Source organism: Balaenoptera physalus, assembly GCF_965194825.1.
Source record: "Balaenoptera physalus genome assembly, chromosome: 7".
Lineage (NCBI taxonomy): Eukaryota > Metazoa > Chordata > Mammalia > Artiodactyla > Balaenopteridae > Balaenoptera > Balaenoptera physalus.
In genome coordinates this window covers 10,714,228-10,734,666 of record NC_138886.1, presented here as the reverse complement: position 1 = coordinate 10,734,666, position 20,439 = coordinate 10,714,228, and the positions used below count along the sequence as shown (strand labels likewise).

At 38.7% G+C, this 20,439-nt stretch overlaps 1 protein-coding gene and 1 long non-coding RNA gene across 5 annotated transcripts in view; one reads left to right on the top strand and one right to left on the bottom strand.

The window, feature by feature from the left end:
* LOC309663636 overlaps positions 1-16,649 on the top strand; it is a 48,897-nt gene extending 32,248 nt beyond the window's left edge. The window contains exons 2-3 of the long non-coding RNA XR_014265375.1: positions 554-661; positions 8,798-16,649. This is a non-coding gene — a long non-coding RNA (uncharacterized lncRNA). The remainder of the gene's footprint in view (positions 1-553; positions 662-8,797) is intronic.
* NR6A1 (nuclear receptor subfamily 6 group A member 1) overlaps positions 1-20,439 on the bottom strand; it is a 213,379-nt gene that overhangs the window by 147,224 nt on the left and 45,716 nt on the right. The window lies entirely within an intron of this gene.

Genomic DNA, 20,439 nt, shown 5'->3' with positions numbered 1-20,439 from the left:
TTTTGGAATACCTTTCCTTCTCTGTCTAGTAAAGAGTCAACTAAACCTTCAAGGCCCAGATCAGATGTGACCATTTAGATATGCCTTTCCTGGCACTCCCTCCTAGGCAGAATTAACCCTTCTTTTCTCTATTCTCCCTTAACATAGTTCATACCATTTCGTCAGCACAGCAGTCATCCTCTTTGTCATCAGCTGTGTCTATGTCTAGTTCTCTGCGTAGACACTGGGCTCGGTGATGGCAAGGGCTGTATGTAGGAGAAAGGGTTCCTAGAAAAGATTCTGCTGTTGAGTTAGGAGAAGGATGAAGCAGAACACTGGCAGTTTGGCTAAGAGAAACATGGATGCATGCTGACATTTTGTCGTCATCTTTATAACTTAAGACTGTGTCCTCAAGAATAGCAACATTACTTCAAACGCTTCTAGAGATGTTCCCTGTATAGTGCTTGGGAAGTTATTGGCAGACAGCCACCTGAGACAGTGACTCCCCTTCTATGCTACTAATCTCTCAAATACATATTGTTTTATTAAATTTATGCTTCTTGTTTCTTTCAAGTATATCAAGAGGCCTCAAGAGGACTATGAAAACATTTACATCTCCAACTCAGAGCAATGTGGGTTTCACAATATTTCGTAGTTACCTCTGGAAAAGGAAAGAAAGGAGGTAAGTGAAACAATAAAGGATGGCATGGTGAGTTTTGACAAACTCAAAACCAGTCTAAATCAATTTATTAATTTGGACCAATTTATTAAATGTGTAGTAGCTTCTATAATCTAATTTAACCCTCAACTTTTTTAACCCCTAGACTTCTGCACTGAGTACATACATCTCTTGGCCAAACTCACTGAAAAGATCCAATGCGTGCCTTAAACTTGCTTGATGATAAAAACTAAACTTAAGGATTTAAAGCAAATTGAAGGAATGAAGATAATGAAGGCCTTTATTGCCCTGAAAATTAATTGTCTCAAACACAATGGGAAACACCCCTATGTCACTTTAGAAACCTTTCACTCTTCTCTAGTTTTTCAAGTCTACGAAAAGCATTCTTTTTAAAATGCCATGAATTTAAGAAAGCATATTTTGTAAACATCTAGTGGTTTGGGGGAGCAGAGGTCAGTATTTTTTTAAAGCCTGACTATTTATCAGAATGGAATAAGACACTGACTTCTCTTCATATTATCAGGCCAAGGAGAAGACCATTTAAAATAAACCCATTAAGGAGTTTTTAAAATACCACACAGTAACAGTTGCTTGATTTTTTGTTGTTGATTGTAGACAATTAGTATACTGTCATAATACTGAGGACTCAACAAAGCTGGCTAACTGAAGTGTTTTGACAGAGGGTGAGATAATTAAACTGATGTAGAACGTAAACAGTTTATATCCAAACCAAATTCTCAGTGGCTGATTTTTTTTTTAATGTGTACCATTTGGCTGTTTAAAAATGAATTTGAGAACAGTCAACCTTTAATATTTAAACTTAAAGCAAATGGTAATAACTATCCCGGATTAAAGATTAACCTCAATCCAGCCAGCAGTTCTGTAAGCACTTTTTCTATGGAGCATGCCTGGATCCCTCCCATTATAAACCTTATATTCTGAAAAATTCCATGTAGTTAATTCATTTTCCAGATTTTTCATCAAGGACATTCAACAGGCAATAAAAAATAACCAGTATATCTACAATGCACTGATACCATTTCGGCCAAAAGCTAAGACACCTGACATTTTAGTTACTCTCTGTGACCTTACTAAGGAGAAATACAGGCTTCTATTAGGTGGTAGAGTTTTTATTTTTTGCTTTTTCAATATGGAAAATAGACTATCCCTGAACCTCTGTGGTAACTTGGTGATCCAGGATCTCAGCTAGAGAGATCACCAATTATAAAGGTCAATTTTTTTTATCTTCTTCTATGAAACATTTCACCTACTATTATTACAGGCAAACAGGAAGAGGATGTTTACTTGTTTGACTTAGATCTCACTGAAGGTCCTGCCCCCAGATATACAACAGTAAGTTTTGTGGTGGTCAACGGAGGAGGCAGTACGATCAGTGAGTTTTTGCTATCATAAAGTCCAGTATTCAAGGTCTAGCTTGCAACCTTGGCTCCTGGCTATGTAACTTTGGGCAAATCACTTAAGACTCAGTTTTCTCATGAGGTCAAAATACGTTGAGAATTTAAGGAGATAAAAATAAATAAATCCCAGTATACAGTAAGTCCTCAATATATGTTAATTTCTTATCCTTGCCCTTTAATAATTAAAGTACTACTATAAAACGGGATATCTGATATTTTCAGAATTACAAAATAATACTATTCAAAGCTCTTTTCTCAGATATCCATTTGAGTCTGCTTATATATAAATAACTGCAGCCTCACAATCCTGAAGTTGGTTAGCTCTGCGCTGTACACAAAGCGATTTCTTAAATACTCGCAACTTCAAACCTGGAAAAGAATGTGAGAGGCTCCATCAGCAGTGGTCTCTCAGGCTCATTGGCTCCTGAAACATGGGTGCAGGCTGAAGAAGGGCTGCCAGGGCCAGGACCCAGTCTTCAGAGGACTCCAAGGAACATTCAACGCTGTCGGTGAGTTTGGGATTTGAAAAAACCACCGACCGTTGACTGTACCTTGGGGTCCTTATAGACAACACTATATTTCCTGAAGCAAAGGAGCATGCTGTGCCTTCACATAGCACATTAGATGACCAAAACCAGTCCCGCCCCCCATCCCCCAAAGGTGGTCCAGTTAATTTTTTAAAAGCTCCCCTCTATTTCTCTTGCCCATTGTTCCTTGCTTTTTGTTGTGTTTTTGACAAACAAGTGTTTCATTTCAACAAGATAAGGAAAGCTCCATGATAATACCTAATGTTTTTAAATGTCTCCTAGAAATAGGCCATTCTGGTGAGAAATTGGATGTAGCAAGAAGAGATTTATTAAAAACATGTATTTCATTTTGGAGTAAAATCCAATTAAGTATTTTACAGCCATTTCTCCCATGTCCCCTCAAAACCTTTAATTAGGGACAAGGAGAGGATTTAATAAGCAAAAATAGCACAGAACTGTCCAATGTCTGCACAGTTCTTAACACATTCTACCTCCAATTACAGTTAATGTGGTTAAGTTCTGACAGCCCCATTAGAATACGAGCTGTTTGAAAGCAGCAACTGCCTCACCATTTCCATCCACACATAAGCTGATTTAAATGTTCGTTAAATTCAAGTAAAAAGTCACGTCTAGAGTCAGAAGGATCTGGGATGAATCTTGGCTCAGAACTCCCTAACTAGCTGTGTGACCCTGGGCAAGTGTCCGAGTCTCAGTTTTCTCATGTATAAAATGGGGGATAATAAGTATCCCTACTTCATAGAGTTTTGAGATTCAATAAGATAATATATAAAGTGCTTTGTATTCCTAGCACACAAAAAATGCTCAATAAATGTAAGCTATTATTATTATTTAATCCAAAGCATAATCTGTGCTAATTTACTTTGAAAGGCACTCGTAATTCTCAGTTCAAAACAGAGAGAAAGAAATAGGATCCTCAGCTCTTGTTTATACCTACCAGTATGCAAGCACTGCCTGTGTAGTCACAGAGCTACCCGTTAGCTTTTCCAAGAGCTCCTTCCCTTCCCTGAACCACAGTTTCTCCATCTTTAAGAATCTCCCAGCTCTACTGTCAATGTTATCTATAATTATGTGGATCCTCAACGGCTGGTTACTAAGAGAGATGCCAGAACCAGACCTCAAAAATCCAGCGTGGAAAAGAAGAGCCAGGAGTTGGGACAGGCCAAGGCAACTCCACCAACTTGAAACACTGATGGCTGCACTCAACATTCATTGCTGTCGGTGGGTTTGACTCTGAATCAACTCACTGATCAATGAATGCAAACTGCGGACCAAACAACCCAAGGGAAGGAAAATCGTGTGTAGAGAATCACCCCAAGTGTATCAGCTACTGTGCTGGGTGGGAGCTGCTGCTGTCTCCAATGTACTGGCTAAAGGCTTTGGTTCTAATACAGAGTAAGCCCTCTAAATTCCTAATATTTTTCTTTCCCCCCACCTTTATCTTTTTAAAAAAACAATGTTCTAGAATTAAGGAAATATTTTATAGAAAGAATAAACATCATACCATATTTTAAAAAACAATGTTTTCATAATTTTTAAATTAAAAAGAATCACATGCTCATTATTTAAAATTCAAATAAGAAATAAAAACTGAAAATCCCTTTCCTCATCATCTGCAATCATTTCCTCAATGGAAATCACCTATAACTATAATAAATCAGTTTAATAACTTGTTTAAAATAATAAATATAATTATAACAAACTATTTATTGTATTATCTATCATTAAAAGGATAAGTATCATAAGTAAACTAAATATTTATTTTATTTCCTTGAAGACCTTTATCCATGAACATATAAATAGATACATACCACAACTTTGTGGTTTTTTGGAGCATGGCTTAAAACAAAAGCTACTTATTTTTTTTTATTTTTTTTTTTTATATTTATTTTATTTTATTTTATTTTATTTTATTATTTTATTTTATTTTTTTTTATATTTATTTTACTTTTTACTTTACTTAACTTTACTTTACTTTACTTTTTACTTTACTTTACTTTACTTTACTTTACTTTACTTTATTTTATTTTATTTTATTTTATTGGCTGCACCGCATGCCTTGCAGGATTCTCAGTTCCCTGACCAGGGACTGAACCCAGGCCACGGCAGTGGAAGCCCACAATCCTAACCACTAGGCCAGCAGGGAACTCCCCAAAACTACCTCATTTTATACTTACTCCCACACAATCTGCTTTTTCACTCAGATATACATTACAGATAGCCTTCCACAACAATCCTGTTATATTGTTATATTAACTATACAGTTATATGCCTTAGTATGAACACCCTGGTTATTATTGTTCAAATATATTTAAATATTCTCTCTTGACCGAAACTATAAGGTCCATTCATTCTGACCTTTGCAACCCACATCCCTCAATTAAGAGAAAAAAACAAATGAGATGGGAGATTCACTTCATTTCTCTTAGCAAAAATTTAAATGTAGTATCGACTCTCTGAATCCTTTAAAATAAGATAAACCACTAAATCTTTCATGATAATGACAGGAAAACAAATGCCTTGGTCATGAATAATTTATCATACACATAAGTCTGAGATAGAAACATTCTCATAGCAAAAGTCAAATTAAATAAGGCAGCAGGAGAAGAGACTTGTCAACTTAGCCTTCTGAAATTTTTTTTCTCAGGGGTAGGAAGGAAGGTGAAGTGCAGGTGTAGTGAGACAAGAACTAAAAAGACAAATCAAAGCCAAAAGAAAAATGCGAAAAATAATGAGAATTGGGACTTCCCTGGTGGCGTGGTGGTTAAGAATCCACCAGCCAATAAAGGGGACACAGGTTCAGGCCCTGGTCCAGAAGATCCCACACGCCACAGAGCAACTAAGCCCATGCGCCACAACTACTGAGCCCGCGTGCCACAACTACTGAATCCCGCACGCCTAGAGCCCGTGCTCCACAACAAGAGAAGCCATCGCAATGAGAAGCCCACGCACCGCAGCGAAGAGTAGCCCCCACTCTCTGCAACTGGAGAAAGCCCGTGCACAGCAACAAAGACCCAACACAGGCATGCATGCATGCATAAATTTATTTATTTATTTATTTATTTATTTATTTATTTAAAATGATGAGAATTCAGGAAAAATATGGGGTTCAGGCCAGTGTTTCCCAAACCTGGTTGTACATCAGAATCATCTAGAGTTGCTTTTAAAAATGCAGGTTCCTGAGTTCTACCCCAGATCAGATGTAGGGCCCTACGATCCGTATTTTATTATAACAAGTTCACCAGGTATTTAGAGCCACCGAAGGCTGGTGTGAAGCAAAGCCAAGCCCAGCAGCTTAACACTGGATTCTGACCACCACACTTCATGTCATCCACTTCGCAACTATTGCCCAAACTTCTGTGTCACCATCTGATACTGCCACTAGTCTTCTGAGTACAGAAAAATATAGCCATACTTATGTTGCTATTGAGTAACTCTCTTCAGAGTGAATAAAACTTTGCACCATGTTGTGGCAGCCAAACACATCAAATTGTGTCTGATGTTTTATAGAAACAGATGCACTTCAGTTTATGTTCTCTCAAAAACTAAAAACTACCTAAAGAACCTAATGAATGGGACCTCCCCTGGTGGTCCAGTGGTTAAGAATCCGACTTACAACACAGGGGACACAGCTTCGATCCCTGGTCAGGGAACTAAGATCCCACATGCCGCAGGGCAACTAATCCTGCGCGCCACAACTACTGAGCCTGCATGCCACGACTAGAGAGACTGTATGGTGCAACTACTGAGCCCTCATGCCACAACTAGACAGCCCACGTGCCGCAATTACTGAGCCCATGCTCTGGAGCCCGCACGCCACAACGAAAGATCCCGCATGCCGCAACGAGGATCCCACATGCCGCAACTAAGACCCGACGCAGCCAAAGTAAATAAAATAAATTTTAAAAAAAAGAAAGAAAGCAGCCATTAGAGTTTCTTTTAAAAAAAAAAAGAATCTAATGAATGAACAAGGTTAAATTCAGATGACTGTCCCACCCAAGAAGCCTTTATAGAAATCAAAAACTTTTCTTTCTTTCATACTGGTGGACACATAGGAGGTAATTCACATATTGCTGTTTTTCAGGATGCCATGCATCCTATAGGTATTTATTTTCAACTACCAATTATTTCCAAATTTCTGAAAACATTAGAAAAGAATGTCTGACAGGGCTTCCCTGGTGGCGCAGTGGTTAAGAATCCGCCTGCCGATGCAGGGGACATGGGTTCGAGCCCTGGTCCGGGAAGATCCCACATGCCACGGAGCAACTAAGCCCATGTGCACCACAACTACTGAGCCTGCGCTCTGGAGCCCGTGAGCCACAACTGCTGAAGCCCGCACGCCTAGAGCCCATGCTCTGCAACAAGAGAGGACACCGCAGTGAGAAGCCCACGCACCACAACAAGGAGTGTCCCCCACTCGCCACAACTGTAGAAGGCCTGCGCACAGCAACAAAGACCCAACGCAGCCAAAAAAATAAATAAAAAGAATGTCTGACATGTTCTTTGAAAAATGTACAACTAAACAAGCATGCCATTTATTTACCCAGAGAATCAGTAGTCTCTATATATGCCAATGAAAAAATTACATATTTTAGCCACCAAAATCCTCTATAGTTTCTATTGGATAAAACTAAGTGCTACAGGAAGGGAGAAATTATGTGAGTTTGAGGGTGTTTCCTGCAGACGGGACTTGTAAATAAATACCTGCAACAGAGAAAATATGTGGCATGTATAGTGGACAAGAGCAGAATAGTTCAGAGATTGTTTGGGTGCACTGAAAAAGTAAAAGGACAAATTACAGACAGTCTTGTGAGCCAGGCAGAAAAGTTTAGAATTAGTGCAACAGGAAGCCACTTTAAATGGTTAGCTCTGCAAGGAGATAATGAAAGCAAGACTTTGGGAAGATTCACCAAGCAGATGAAGTAGGAGGAAGGAAGGCGAGATCTGAGACAAAAAGAAATAGAAATCTGTTGCACAAAAGAGCTAAGCTAAAAGGGAGGCAGCAGGAATAGACAGAATGAAAAGGATATCTCAAAAAGGCATTTTAGCTTTTGGTTTTGGTTGCTTTTTGTTTTTCAAATAGATTTTTTTTTGGGGGGGTACTACGTAGTTACTGAAAAATTCATACAAAAGAGAAAACTAAAGTCCACCAGTTGCCCCCCCGCATCATTCTGTTCAGTGTATTACTCTTCCAGATATTTCAGAGATATTTAAAATATTAATATATGTATTTATATTTAGAGAAAATATCACAAATTACACATAATTTTCTGTAACCTTTTTTCACTTAAAACATTGTGGCCATCTTTCCAGGTCAAAGGATTAGAGCCATCTTGTAACTGGCTCAAACAGAAAAGATAGTGACGAAGTTCAAACAGACTGGAAGCAAATATGTTAACAGTTGAAATCTCCAAGTTGTAGAATTAAAGGTGATTTTTAAGTTTATCATTTACAACTCATCTATATCTTCCAAGTGTTTGGCAATAAATATGAACTATTTCTACAATTAAGAAAAATTATTTAAATGCCTTTTTTTAAAAAGCAAAGATTTCTTTTAGATGCAAGATCTACCTATGTTTGGCTGAAAAGCATATGGAAGAATCCACAGAGGGAAAGGAAGAAAAGACGGACTATTTTTATTAAGAAAGGGTGCCTGTAGAAAGCACAGCTGCAGGGACAGTGGAAAGTAAAGGGCTCCAGGTCCATGGTTGAAGTGGTCACTTTGGAGGACAGACACATCAGCCTCAGAGAATGAAAATTACAAAGCAAATTCCAGCCTACTTTTGTTCTCCTCTCAGGCTATATCTCAATAGGATCCAACTGGGTGATCCCAAATCTTGCAAGGGGCCTGCCATGGAATAGTCATTCCATAAATGGTTGCCAAATGAATTCCCTTATGTTTTATGACACAATTATGTTTATAACTTATGAAACTCCTTGAAGTAAGCATAGGATACCTTCAAACCATCTGTGCCATAAAGTACAGTTCCAACGCAGGTATAATTTTAATATCTACCAGATATCAGGACAAAGCTATCTTGATTATACTTGCTATAGAACCCCTGAATTTACACTGTAGCCCAACTTCCCCTCCTACTCTTCAGACTAACTAAATCTACTGAAAAATACATGCACAATCAATCAAAATCACATGCCCCTTTCTCTTCTCTTCCCAGTACAGTGGGTCCTCCGTATCCAAGATGTGGAGGACCAACGATACTGCACCATTTTATATAAGGGACTTGAGCATCCTCGGATTCTGGTGTCCAAGGAGGATCCTGGAATCAATTCCTGTGGATACCGAGGGACAACTGTAAATAGCTGAGGCAAAACAGTAGAGTAAAAAAGAAATAAATGGTTTGGGATAGTATGGAGTTAGAAAACCTGAATTTAATTCCAATTTCTACCACGGTTATGTGTTCTTGGACAAGTGAGTCACCTCTTAAGCCTTAATTCTCCATGAAAAGAGACTAAGTATACCTCTCCTATCTTCACAGTATTGTTGTGAGGCCTCAGAGAGAGCACAGTGAAAAAATGTGCTGCAAACAGCACACAGCAGTACAGCCCAATGCATCCTGGTCTTTGACGGTACTACTCCATGGCTTATCCCCACTTTTAGTAGATAAGATTCCCTCACTCCCCAAACTCTCACCTACTTGTCAACCAGAAGCACGTATTTGCAAGATGTCTAGCTGAGGTTATTAATCTATAACCTGGGGCTGAATGCAGGCATTTTTCTGTATATATGTGTCACCAGCATAGACAGTCCATCAGAGCCACAATCTATTTATTTAGGTCTTTGTAAACTTCTCTCAGAAATATTTTAGTTTTTAGTGTACAAATCTTACACTTCTTTTGTTAAATTTATTCCTAAGTATTTTATTCTTTTGACGCAATCGTGAATGGAATTGTTTTCTCACTTTCATTTTTGGACCGTTGCTAGCTATAAAAATACAACTGATTTTTGTATATTGATCTGGTATCCTGTGACCTTGCTAAACTCAATTAGTTCTACTTGTTTTGCGTTTTTTTTGTGAATTATTTAGGATTATATATAGGATTATGTCACCTATGAATAAAAACAGTTTTAAGACATCCAATTTAGACGCCTTCCTCCCTAACCCCCACATTACTGTACTAGCTAGAACCTCCAGTGAATGTTGAAAAGAAGTAGTAAGAGCACATTCTTACCTACCTTATTCCCAATCTTAGGGGAAAGGTACTTATATTTACCCAATTAAGTATTACGTTAGCTTTAGGCTCTTCATAGATGCCCTTGGTCAAATTGCAGAAGTTGCCTTCTATTCCTAGTTTGTTGGGAGATTTTGATCATGAATGGGTATTGAATTTTGTCAAAAGTTTTTCCTGTGTCTACTCAGATGATCATGTGGGGCTTTTTAACCTTTATGTTATTAGACTTATTTTATGGCCCAGAATACTCTTAGAGACTGTTTCATGTGTACTTGAAAAGAATGTATATTCTGCATGGAGTATTCAATAAACGTGAGCTATGGTAAGTTGGTTGATTACTTCTCAATTTGTTATAAGCCTATGGTTATTGTTGATAGTTTTATTCAGCTTTACAGTTGCTTTTTGGGGACAGGCTGTGTTGACCTTCTCACTCACTCATGCCAGAAATGAATCTCCTCCTCAGATATGTTTTTACAAATCTCACAAGTGATAAAATCCTAATCTTGGTGAAGCCAAACAGCTAGTCTGAATTCCAGTCTATTTTCCTGAAATCAGACCCAAGTACCATAACAAACTGCTCAAATACAACTCAATCCCAAAATACACTTAGGAGGAAAAACTTCCTGAGGAAGGCAGAGGAATAAAGTTACTCTGGAATACTGGAATGATTTTCAAATCCCAAAGGCAACAATACAAAAACTTGAATATCAAAGATTTATCTTCAGTTTCCACTACCAAAAGCCCTAACTGTTGGAGTCACTAGTACCTTCTATGTGTGTATACAATCTGAACCAGCCCCAGAGCCAATCATGGCTAGGGCGAGAGTACCTGGACAGCCTCAGATCTTGTCACCAGGTAGGTACTCAAATAGGTGTTATGCAGTGAGGTACACTGAGGGCTACAAGCGGCCCTGGCCACTGCAATTAAGCCATCAGCACGCTTATAACTCCCAGCCAATAACTGAGTGGTTTGAAAGTATCTTTTCTACTTGCCAAACTTCAAGCATCACCTAATGCCTGGATTTTCACTGCAGTTGCCAGATCCCCATCCTTTCCCACCCCAGGGCTAGCAAATAATTCCTAATCAACCATGCCCCTGAATTTGCCCTACCTTTGCACTATCCCTCAAATACCGGACTTAATGGGGAGTGTCTGCAATCTCCATGCTACCTGTTTCCTGACTGAAACTATCATATCAGAAAATTTGTCTGCTCTATTAATATTCTCCTTAGAATGCACCTGCAGCTTCTACTGAATAGTCAGTGGCCATAGCCCCAGGTAAATGGATATCTGGACACCAAGCTGGGTTTATGCTCTTTCCTGAGTATTTAAGATTTGAACACAAATGCTTCAGTTAGTCTGTGTTGAGCATGGGTGCTGGGAAGACATGACAAGGCAGGGCAAATCAGGGGTAGTCATCTTCCATCATGGACACAGAAGCAAAGAGTATCAGTCTGAACGAGAAGTGAAATATGAAACAGAAGCACCAGAGAAGCAGAGATAAGCCTCCACAGAGAGATGGGAAAGAAATCCTGGTCTTGCTCCTTCATGAAATCCAACTGAATGCTCCCTCCTTGGGCCCCAAGAGAAACCCTGTATTTTCCACCAATGTCCCCATTTTAAACTAGCTTAAGGAGAGTGTCTTTCTTACAATTTAACTACTTGAGTCAATACCTCTGGTTTTCCTCCCTTGCTATCAGTCTATATTTCCCAGGCACCAGCACTGTGCACACACTTTCGTGTGTTACTTCACCATAATACAGCTCCCTGTGTTCAACTCATGTTTTTCTGACTATGCCAAGTTTCTTTACAAACCTCTAAGACTAGATCATATTCTCAAAGCTCTAAAGTTTTCTTTGGCTATGATGAACAGGGAATGAAAGGCAGTGTGGTCTTAACCTTTTAGCCTTAGCTTCTCATCTGGGAACTACCACCTACTACATCGGGTTGTGATGGGGATTATAAGGTGAGAATAAAGTGCTTAGCACCGCATCTGACATATGGCAAGCCCCACTAAAGGTAGCTCTTTTCTATAATAGCTTGATTAAACTTGTACATACTGAACAATAGGTAAAAATCATATCACTAATATTTAGGATCTAAATGGCACCAAGTATATCAAGAAAACTAATCAAGAGTAATTCCTGCCAGGCAGCAATCTTTTCACATGACAGCACTACATCACTAACATGTGAGCAGCCGTATCAACTCCCAATCAACATCTATTTCTTCCAAACTTGTTTCTAGTTCCACTGTACTTTTGAAGCTTTTCAAATTACCCTGTTACCTTTCATCTGCATTTGTAGGATCATTTCCACTAATTTACCAATGTTGCTTTTGAGGCTTGTTTGCTCGGTGATATTTTTATCCAAGGTATTTCAAAAGAGAAAACAAAGGTCAGAGGTTGAAACTAACTGGTCAGACTTAACTTATAAAACTTAAGAGAATATATTTTTGGTGAAAGATAATTAAGGGTCAAAATTATCATGATTAGGAAAGGGTGACTAAGGTATTTTAATTTTAAGTTTTTGTCTAACAAAACCTCTCACAAAGAGAAAGAGAGACAGAGAGAAACAAAGGGACAGAGACTAGATTTCACAGTTAAGATTATCTTGATGAAAATGATGTTTAGGGCCTGGCTTTTATTGCATCTTAGTTATGTTGAAAAATTCTTGGACAACTGAGATGCTGAATAATGCACACACGAAAAAAAATCAACAAAAATCCCAGCACAAAATCATTACATAAAGGATTTTACTTCCTTCTCGATTACCCTTCAACATAAGGAAAAACAATTCCTAGAAGAATCATTTGTTGTTAGACTCACGTAACAAATAATTCTGTCAATAGGACTGATCACATGAGTAGTAATTCTATCAACAGTATTAGAGCCATTATCATAAACATCTGCGCATACATAGTGAAGACACACACAATGGTGAGATTTTGCTTTAAGTCACAGAAGACATACATTTTTTCTATTTCACACCTAGCTCCAAAGGCCCATTGCACTGAGCCTTCTTCTAGCTAGCCTGTGGCTGTTTTCTACCTTCTCCTCCTCCTTCCCAATCTTTTAGCCCCATGATTCTCAAGGTATGAATTTAAAGGATCCTCATGGTATATTAATCCAACTTTCATCCATCTTATGAGGGACTGATGTTCAGTTCATGTCTACTTATGAATAAAGGCTATAAGTAACTTGTTAATGGACTGTCAATAAAATTTGGTGTTTATAAACTAAAAGTAACAAGAGACTCTTTAGTATTCTACTAATAAGCCTGGCTGTCACAAAATGGGTGGCAATGGTGCAAAGATCCTACTGCAAACACACACATAAAATCAACTGGAAATCTTGCCGTTCTCTGAACTCCATTATCACTGTTGAGGGAATTAGTGGTAGTTTTCAATTACTGTTATTCTTGCTTTTTAATCTTCATTATGACTCATTCAGCATCACTGTTTTCAAATTAGTTTGATACATGCTGTGTATCATAGTACACCAACAGTATGCTTATTTAAAAATTTTCTAGTACTGTAATTAGACTTTGACATGTATATGCCATGTTTCAAATATGAACCATACCTCAATTGCTAATGCACATTTATCATCCTCCCTCCAAATTTATTTGCACGTAATAGTCCACTGTCAATGAATTTTCAACTGGAAAGCAGGAATACGAAGGTTAAGTAGATAATGGGGTCCTGCCTAAGTCAGCTGTGTTCCTAACCTACGTAAGTCACTGAGGTCAAAAAAGTTGGCATCCATTGCCATAATCAAGCAAGCTGCAACAGGCTGCCAGGTCACTCTGCTTCCAGCCTAGTTGTCCTCCCAAACCTTTTCTCTTCTTAACTACTTCAGGGAGCATTAGAAACCCACCCCACCCATCATCTTTTAACTTTCACAGCCTGATAATTCTATTCATAGCTTCTTAGAATCTTACATCCCCTTAAACGACCTTCTTCCTTCACTACTATCTTAAACAAATCCTCGTTCAGGAAAATTTCTGTTCTCCCAATTTCCATTTTTATAAGGGAAACCCACACTTCGACTATAACATTCACAGAAACTCTTCTTCACGCCCAAGGAAAGAAGTCTCAGACCCAAGGGACAGCAGGGAGCTGATGCCTCTTCTTGCAGTCTCCCTGGAAGTAGATTATCAGCTCTTGGATATAAGAGCACATCCTTCTTGCCCTGACTCCCCAAACTCAGATCTCTTTGCATTAACGGTCAGCTCTATCACCTTTCCCCCCCATCCCCCAATATTCAAAAAAAAAAGCCACTGAATAAGCCAAGATTTTGAAGTTTGAGAGGCAATGGAAGGAAGGCAGCAGAATGGATTCCCATATAATATTAATTAGAGTTTCCAAACATGCTCTTAGAATGAGCTAAAGGCTCACTCCGTCTCTCATATCTTGAGGGCTAGCAGTATTACTTTTCAGAAAATCTTGGTTTTCTGTTCCGTTTAATTATGAGTTTTACAAGCATTGTTTTCCATTTTTCGGTCTGATTGCTTGCTCTTGGCTCTTCAGTTAGGGCCTGTTGCCACCTAGTGGACTAAGTGGGAATAAATGCCAATACATCATCACAGCCTCCCACCACTGTGCTCTCAGAAGAGACCACTAGATGGAGACTTCAAATTTGAAGCAGAAGGAGAGTGCCTAAACCTATCTAGAAAACCAGTTAGTTGGTGTAAGACTACACAAAAAACTAATAAAAACTCACACAAGTAAAAGCGAACGTGTCCAAAATGACACTGAGGTTAAGGATATAGGCTTTGACTCTTTTGAACATAATCACAAAAATCTACAATAAATATTACCAAGTTGAATTACCAAGACTCCACGTTCCCAATGCAGAGGGCCCAGTTTCGATCCCTGGGCAGAGAACTAGATCCCACATGCATGCTGCAACTAAGAGTTCACATGCCACAACTAAGGAGCCCACCTGCTGCAACTAAAACCCAGTGCAACCAAATAAATAAATAAATAATTTTTTAAATCCACAGTTTTTGAAACATACGTAACTTAAAACAAAACAAAACAAACAAACAAAAAAAAACAATGTGGCATAAAGACAGACATATAGACAAAAGAAACAGAACAGCAAGCCCTGAAATAAGCCCTCACCTATATGGTCAATGACTGTCAACAAGGTTGCCAAGACTATTCAATGAGGAAAGGACCATCTTTTCAACAAACAGTGACGGCAAAACTGAATATCCACATGCAAAAGGATGAATGTGAACATCATCTTATACCATATTATACAAAAAATAACTCAAAATAGATCAAAGACCTAAATGTAAGACATAAAACTTTTAGAGGAAAACAAAGGGGAAAAGCTTCCTGGCATTGGATTTGGCAATGATTTCTTGGCTATGACACCAAAGGCACAGACAACAAAAGAAAAAATAAGTAAATTGTACTACATCAAAATTTAAAACATCTGTATATGAAAGGACACAATCAACAGTGAAAAGGCAATAATAAATTGGGAGAAAATATTTGCAAATCATATATCTGATAAGGGGTAATATCCATAATATATAAAGAAATCTTAAAACTAAAAAAAACAAAAAACAAAATAACAACAACAAAAAACCTGATTAAAAGATGGACAAAAGACTTAAATAGGTACTTCTCCAAAGATGATATACAAATGGCCAATAAGCACATGAAAATACATTCAACAGAATTAATCATTAGGGAAATACAAATCAAAACCACAATGAGACACTATTGGGTGTGTGTGATACTATCAAAAACACAGAAAATAGGAGGATGCAGAAAAATCACAACGCTTGTACACTGCTGCATGGGATTGTAAAATGATACAGCCACTGTGGAAAACAGTATGGTGGTTCCTCAAAAAATTAAAAATAGAATTACCATATGATCCAGCAATTCCAGTTCTGGCTATATACCCAAAAGAACTGAAAATAGGGACTTGAAGAGCTATTTGTACACTCCATATTCATAGCAACATTATTCACAACATCACAATAGCTAAAAGCTATAAGCAACCCAAGTATCCATCAACAGATGTATGGATAGACAAAATGTGGTACATAACAAACAATGGAATATTAGTCCATCTCTAAAAGGAAGGAAATTCTGACACGCTACAACATGGATCAACCTTGAAAACAGTATGGTAAGTGAAAGAAGTCAGCCACAAAGGGACAAATACAGCATGACTCCACTTATATGAGATACCTAAATTAGCCAAATTCATAGAGACAGAAAGTAGAGTGGTGGGTGCCGGACTCTGGAGAATGCGGAAATACTGTTAATGGTTACAGGTTCATTTTTGCAAGACAGAAAGAGTTCTGTGGATGGATGGTGGTGATGGTTTCATAACAATACTAGTGTGGTACTTAACGGCACTAAACTGTACACTTAAAAAATGGTTAAGATAATAAATGTTTTGGTCTGTATATTTCACCACAATTTTTAAAAATAAATAATAAGAAAAAAACTATCGCTAACATCATACTTGATAGTGAAATATTGAACTCTCTCCCTCTAAGATCAAAAACAAGAATGTCGGGGCTTCCCTGGTGGCGCAGTGGTTGAGAATCTGCCTGCCAATGCAGGGGACACGGGTTCGAGCCCTGGTCTGGGAAGATCCCACATGCCACGGAGCAACTGGGCCCGTGAGCCACAATTACTGAGCCTGCGCGTCTGGAGCCTGTGCTCTGCAACAAGAGAGGCCGCGATGGTGAGAGGCCCGCGCACCGCGATGAAGAGTGGTCCCCACTTGCCGCAACTAGAGAAAGCCCTCACACAGAAACGAAGACTCAACACAGTCATAAATAAATAAATAAAAGAACGTGAATTTCTTTAAAAAAAAAAAAAAAACAAGAATGTCATCCTCAACATTTTTATCTACTATTGGAATGCAAATCTTAGCCAATGCCATAAGGTAAGAAAACTAAAACTCATAAACATTAAAAAGGAAGAAGTAAAATTGTCTTTATTCATAGCTGTACACATAAAAAGTCCCAAAGAATTTATTTTTAAAAGTTACTAGAACTAGTAAACAAATTTAACAATGTTGTATGATACAATCTCAATATACAAAAAAAACGGCATTTCTATATACTAGCAACAAACAATTGGAAAATAAAATTTTAAAATAATACCATTTACTACAGCATTAAAAAAACATATTACTTAGGGATAAATTTAAAGAAAGATGCACAAGATCTCAACACTAATCTTTTAAAAACATCACTGAGAAAAAATAAAGGAGTTCTAAATAAGTGGGAAAATATACTGCATTCATAGATTAGAAGACTCAATTCTAAAATGACAACTCATTTGAATGACAACTCAATGAAATCCAATCAAATCCCAGCAGGCTTTTCACTAAAAAAAAAAAAAAAAAAATTTTTTTGATAAGGTGATTCTAAAATGTAAAACGAAATTAAAACAAAACCAAACAAAACCCTAGAATAGCCAAAACAGCTAAAACAACTTTGAAAAGGAAGAATGGAGTTGGAGGACTAACACCATCTGATTTCAAGATTTACTATACAACTATAGTATTCAAAACATTGTGGTATTAGTGAACACATAAGTAGGTTAATGGAAGAAAACAGAGTCTACAAGTAGATCATACATATAAAGATCAAATTATTTTTCAGCAAGTGCATCAAAAATTCAATGAGGAAAGTCTTGTTGTAAACAAATAGTGCTGAAACAAATAAATAGTCACATAAAAAGACTTTGATTCCTATCTTATACCATACAAAAAAAATTAACTTGAATAAAGCTAAACCATAAAGTTTCTAGTAGAAAACAGACTAATACCTTTGCAACCTCAGGTTAGGCCAAGATTTCTTAGGGAGGATACAGAAAGAATTAATCATAAAAGAAAAAATTAATAAATAGAACTTCAAAAAAATGTAAAACTTCTGCTAATCAAAAACCATGTCAGGGCTTCCCTGGTGGCACAGTGGTTGAGAATCTGCCTGCTAATGCAAGGGGACACGGGTTCGAGCCCTGGTCTCGGAAGATCCCACATGCTGCGGAGCAACTAGGCCCATGAGCCACAACTACTGAGCCTGCGCGTCTGGAGCCTGTGCTCCGCAACAACAGAGGCCACGACAGTGAGAGGCCCGCACACCGCGATGAAGAGTGGCCCCCGCTTGCTACAACTAGAGAAAGCCCTCGCACAGAAATGAAGACCCAACACAGCCAAAAATAAATAAATAAATAAATAAATAAATTTTTTAAAAAATCATGTCAATAAAGTAGAAGAGAAAGCCACAGATTGGGAGAAAATATTCACAACATATATATATGATGAAGGACTTGTATCATAATAAAAAATATCCACAACTCAATAACAGGACAAAGAACACAATTTTTTTTAATTATCAAAAGACTTTGAATAGACACTTCTAAAAGACAAAATATGAATGGCCAATAAGGGTATGAAAAGATAATCAATATAAATAGTCATCAGGGAAATGCAAATTAAAGCCACATCAGGGGGCTTCCCTGGTGGCGCAGTGGTTGAGAATCTGCCTGCCAATGCAGGGGACATGGATTCAAGCCCTGGTCTGGGAAGATCCCACATGCCGTGGAGTAACTAGGCCTGTGAGCCACAATTACTGAGCCTGCACATCTGGAGCTTGTGCTCCGCAGCAAGAGAGGCCGCGATAAGGAGAGGCCCGCACACCGCGATGAAGAGTGGCCCCCACTTGCCGCAACTAGAGAAAGCCCTCGCACAGAAACAAAGACCCAACACATCCATAAAATAAATAAATAAATAAATAAATAAATAAGAGATTAACCAAGATGGCGGAGTAGAAGGACGTGCTCTCACTCCCTCTTGCGAGAACACCAGAATCACAACTGGCTGCTGGACAATCATCAACAGGAAGACACTGGACTTCACCAAGGAGGATACCCCACGTCCAAGGACAGAGGAGAAGCCACCGTGAGACGGTAGGAGGGGCGCAATCAGAGTAAAATCAAATCCCATAACTGCTGGGTGGGTGACTCACAGACTGGCGAACACTTATACCACAGAAGTCCACTCACTGGAGTGAAGGTTCTGAGCCCCACGTCAGGCTTCCCAACCTGGGGGGTCTGGCAACGGGAGGAGGAATTCATAGAGAATCAGACTTTGAAGCCTAGTGGGAATTGATTGCAGGACTTCGACAGGACTGGGGGAAACAGAGACCCCACACTTGGAGGGCACACACGGGATAGTGTGCGCATCGAGACCCAGGGGAAGGAGCAGTGACCCTGGGGGAGACTGAACCAGATCTACCTGCTAGTGTTGGAGGGTCTCCTGCAGAGGCAGGGGCTGGCTCTGTTTCACGGTGGGGACAAGGACACTGGCAGCGGAGGTTCTGGGAAGTACTCCTTGGCATGAGCCCTCCTAGAGTTTGCCATTAGCCCCACCAAAGAGCCCAGGTAGGCTCCAGTGTGGGGTTGCCTCAGGCAAAACAACCAACAGGGAGGGAACCCAGCCCCACCCATCAACAGTCAACTGGATTAAAGTTTTATGGAGCTCTGACCGCCACAGCAACAGTCAGCTTTACCCACCACCAGAGCCTCCCATCAAGCCTCTTAGATAGCCTCAACCACCAGAGGGCAGACAGCAGAAGCAATAAAAACTGCAGTCCTGCAGCCTGTGGAACAAAAACCACATTTACAGAAAGATAGACAAGATGAAAAAGCAGAGGGCTATATACCAGATGAAGGAACAAGAAAAAACCCCAGAAAAACAACTAAATGAAGTGGAGATAGGCAATCTTCCAGAAAAAGAATTCAGAATAATGATAGTGAAGATGATCCAAGACCTCGGAATAAGAATGGAGGCAAAGATTGAGAAGATGCAAGAAATGATTAACACGGACCTAGAAGAATTAAAGAACAAACAAACAGAGATGACCAATACAATAACTGAAATGAAAACTATACTAGAAGGAATCAATAGCAGAATAACTGAGGCAGAAGAACGGATAAGTGGCTTGGAAGACAGAATGGTGGAATTCACTGCTGCGGAACAGACTAAAGAAAAAAGAATGAAAAGAAATGAAGATAGCCTAAGAGAACTCTGGGACAACATTAAACACAACAACATTCGCATTATAGGGGTCCCAGAAGGAGAAGAGAGAGAGAAAGGACCCGAGAAAATATTTGAAGAGATTATAGTCGAAAACTTCCCTAACATGGGAAAGGAAATAGCCACCCAAGTCCAGGAAGCACAGAGAGTCCCATACAGGATAAACCCAAGGAGAAACACGCCAAGACACATAGTAATCAAAGTGGCAAAAATTAAAGACAAAGAAAAATTATTGAAAGCAGCAAGGGAAAAACGACAAAAAACATACAAGGGAACTCCCATAAGGTTAACAGCTGATTTCTCAACAGAAACTCTACAAGCCAGAAGGGAGTAGTGGCATGATATACTTAAAGTGATGAAAGGGAAGAACCTACAACCAAGATTACTCTACCCGGCAAGGATCTCATTTAGATTTGATGGAGAAATCAAAAGCTTTACAGACAAGCAAAAGCTAAGAGAATTCAGCACCACCAAACCAGCTCTACAACAAATGCTAAAGGAACTTCTCTAAGTGGGAAACACAAGAGAAGAAAAGGACCTA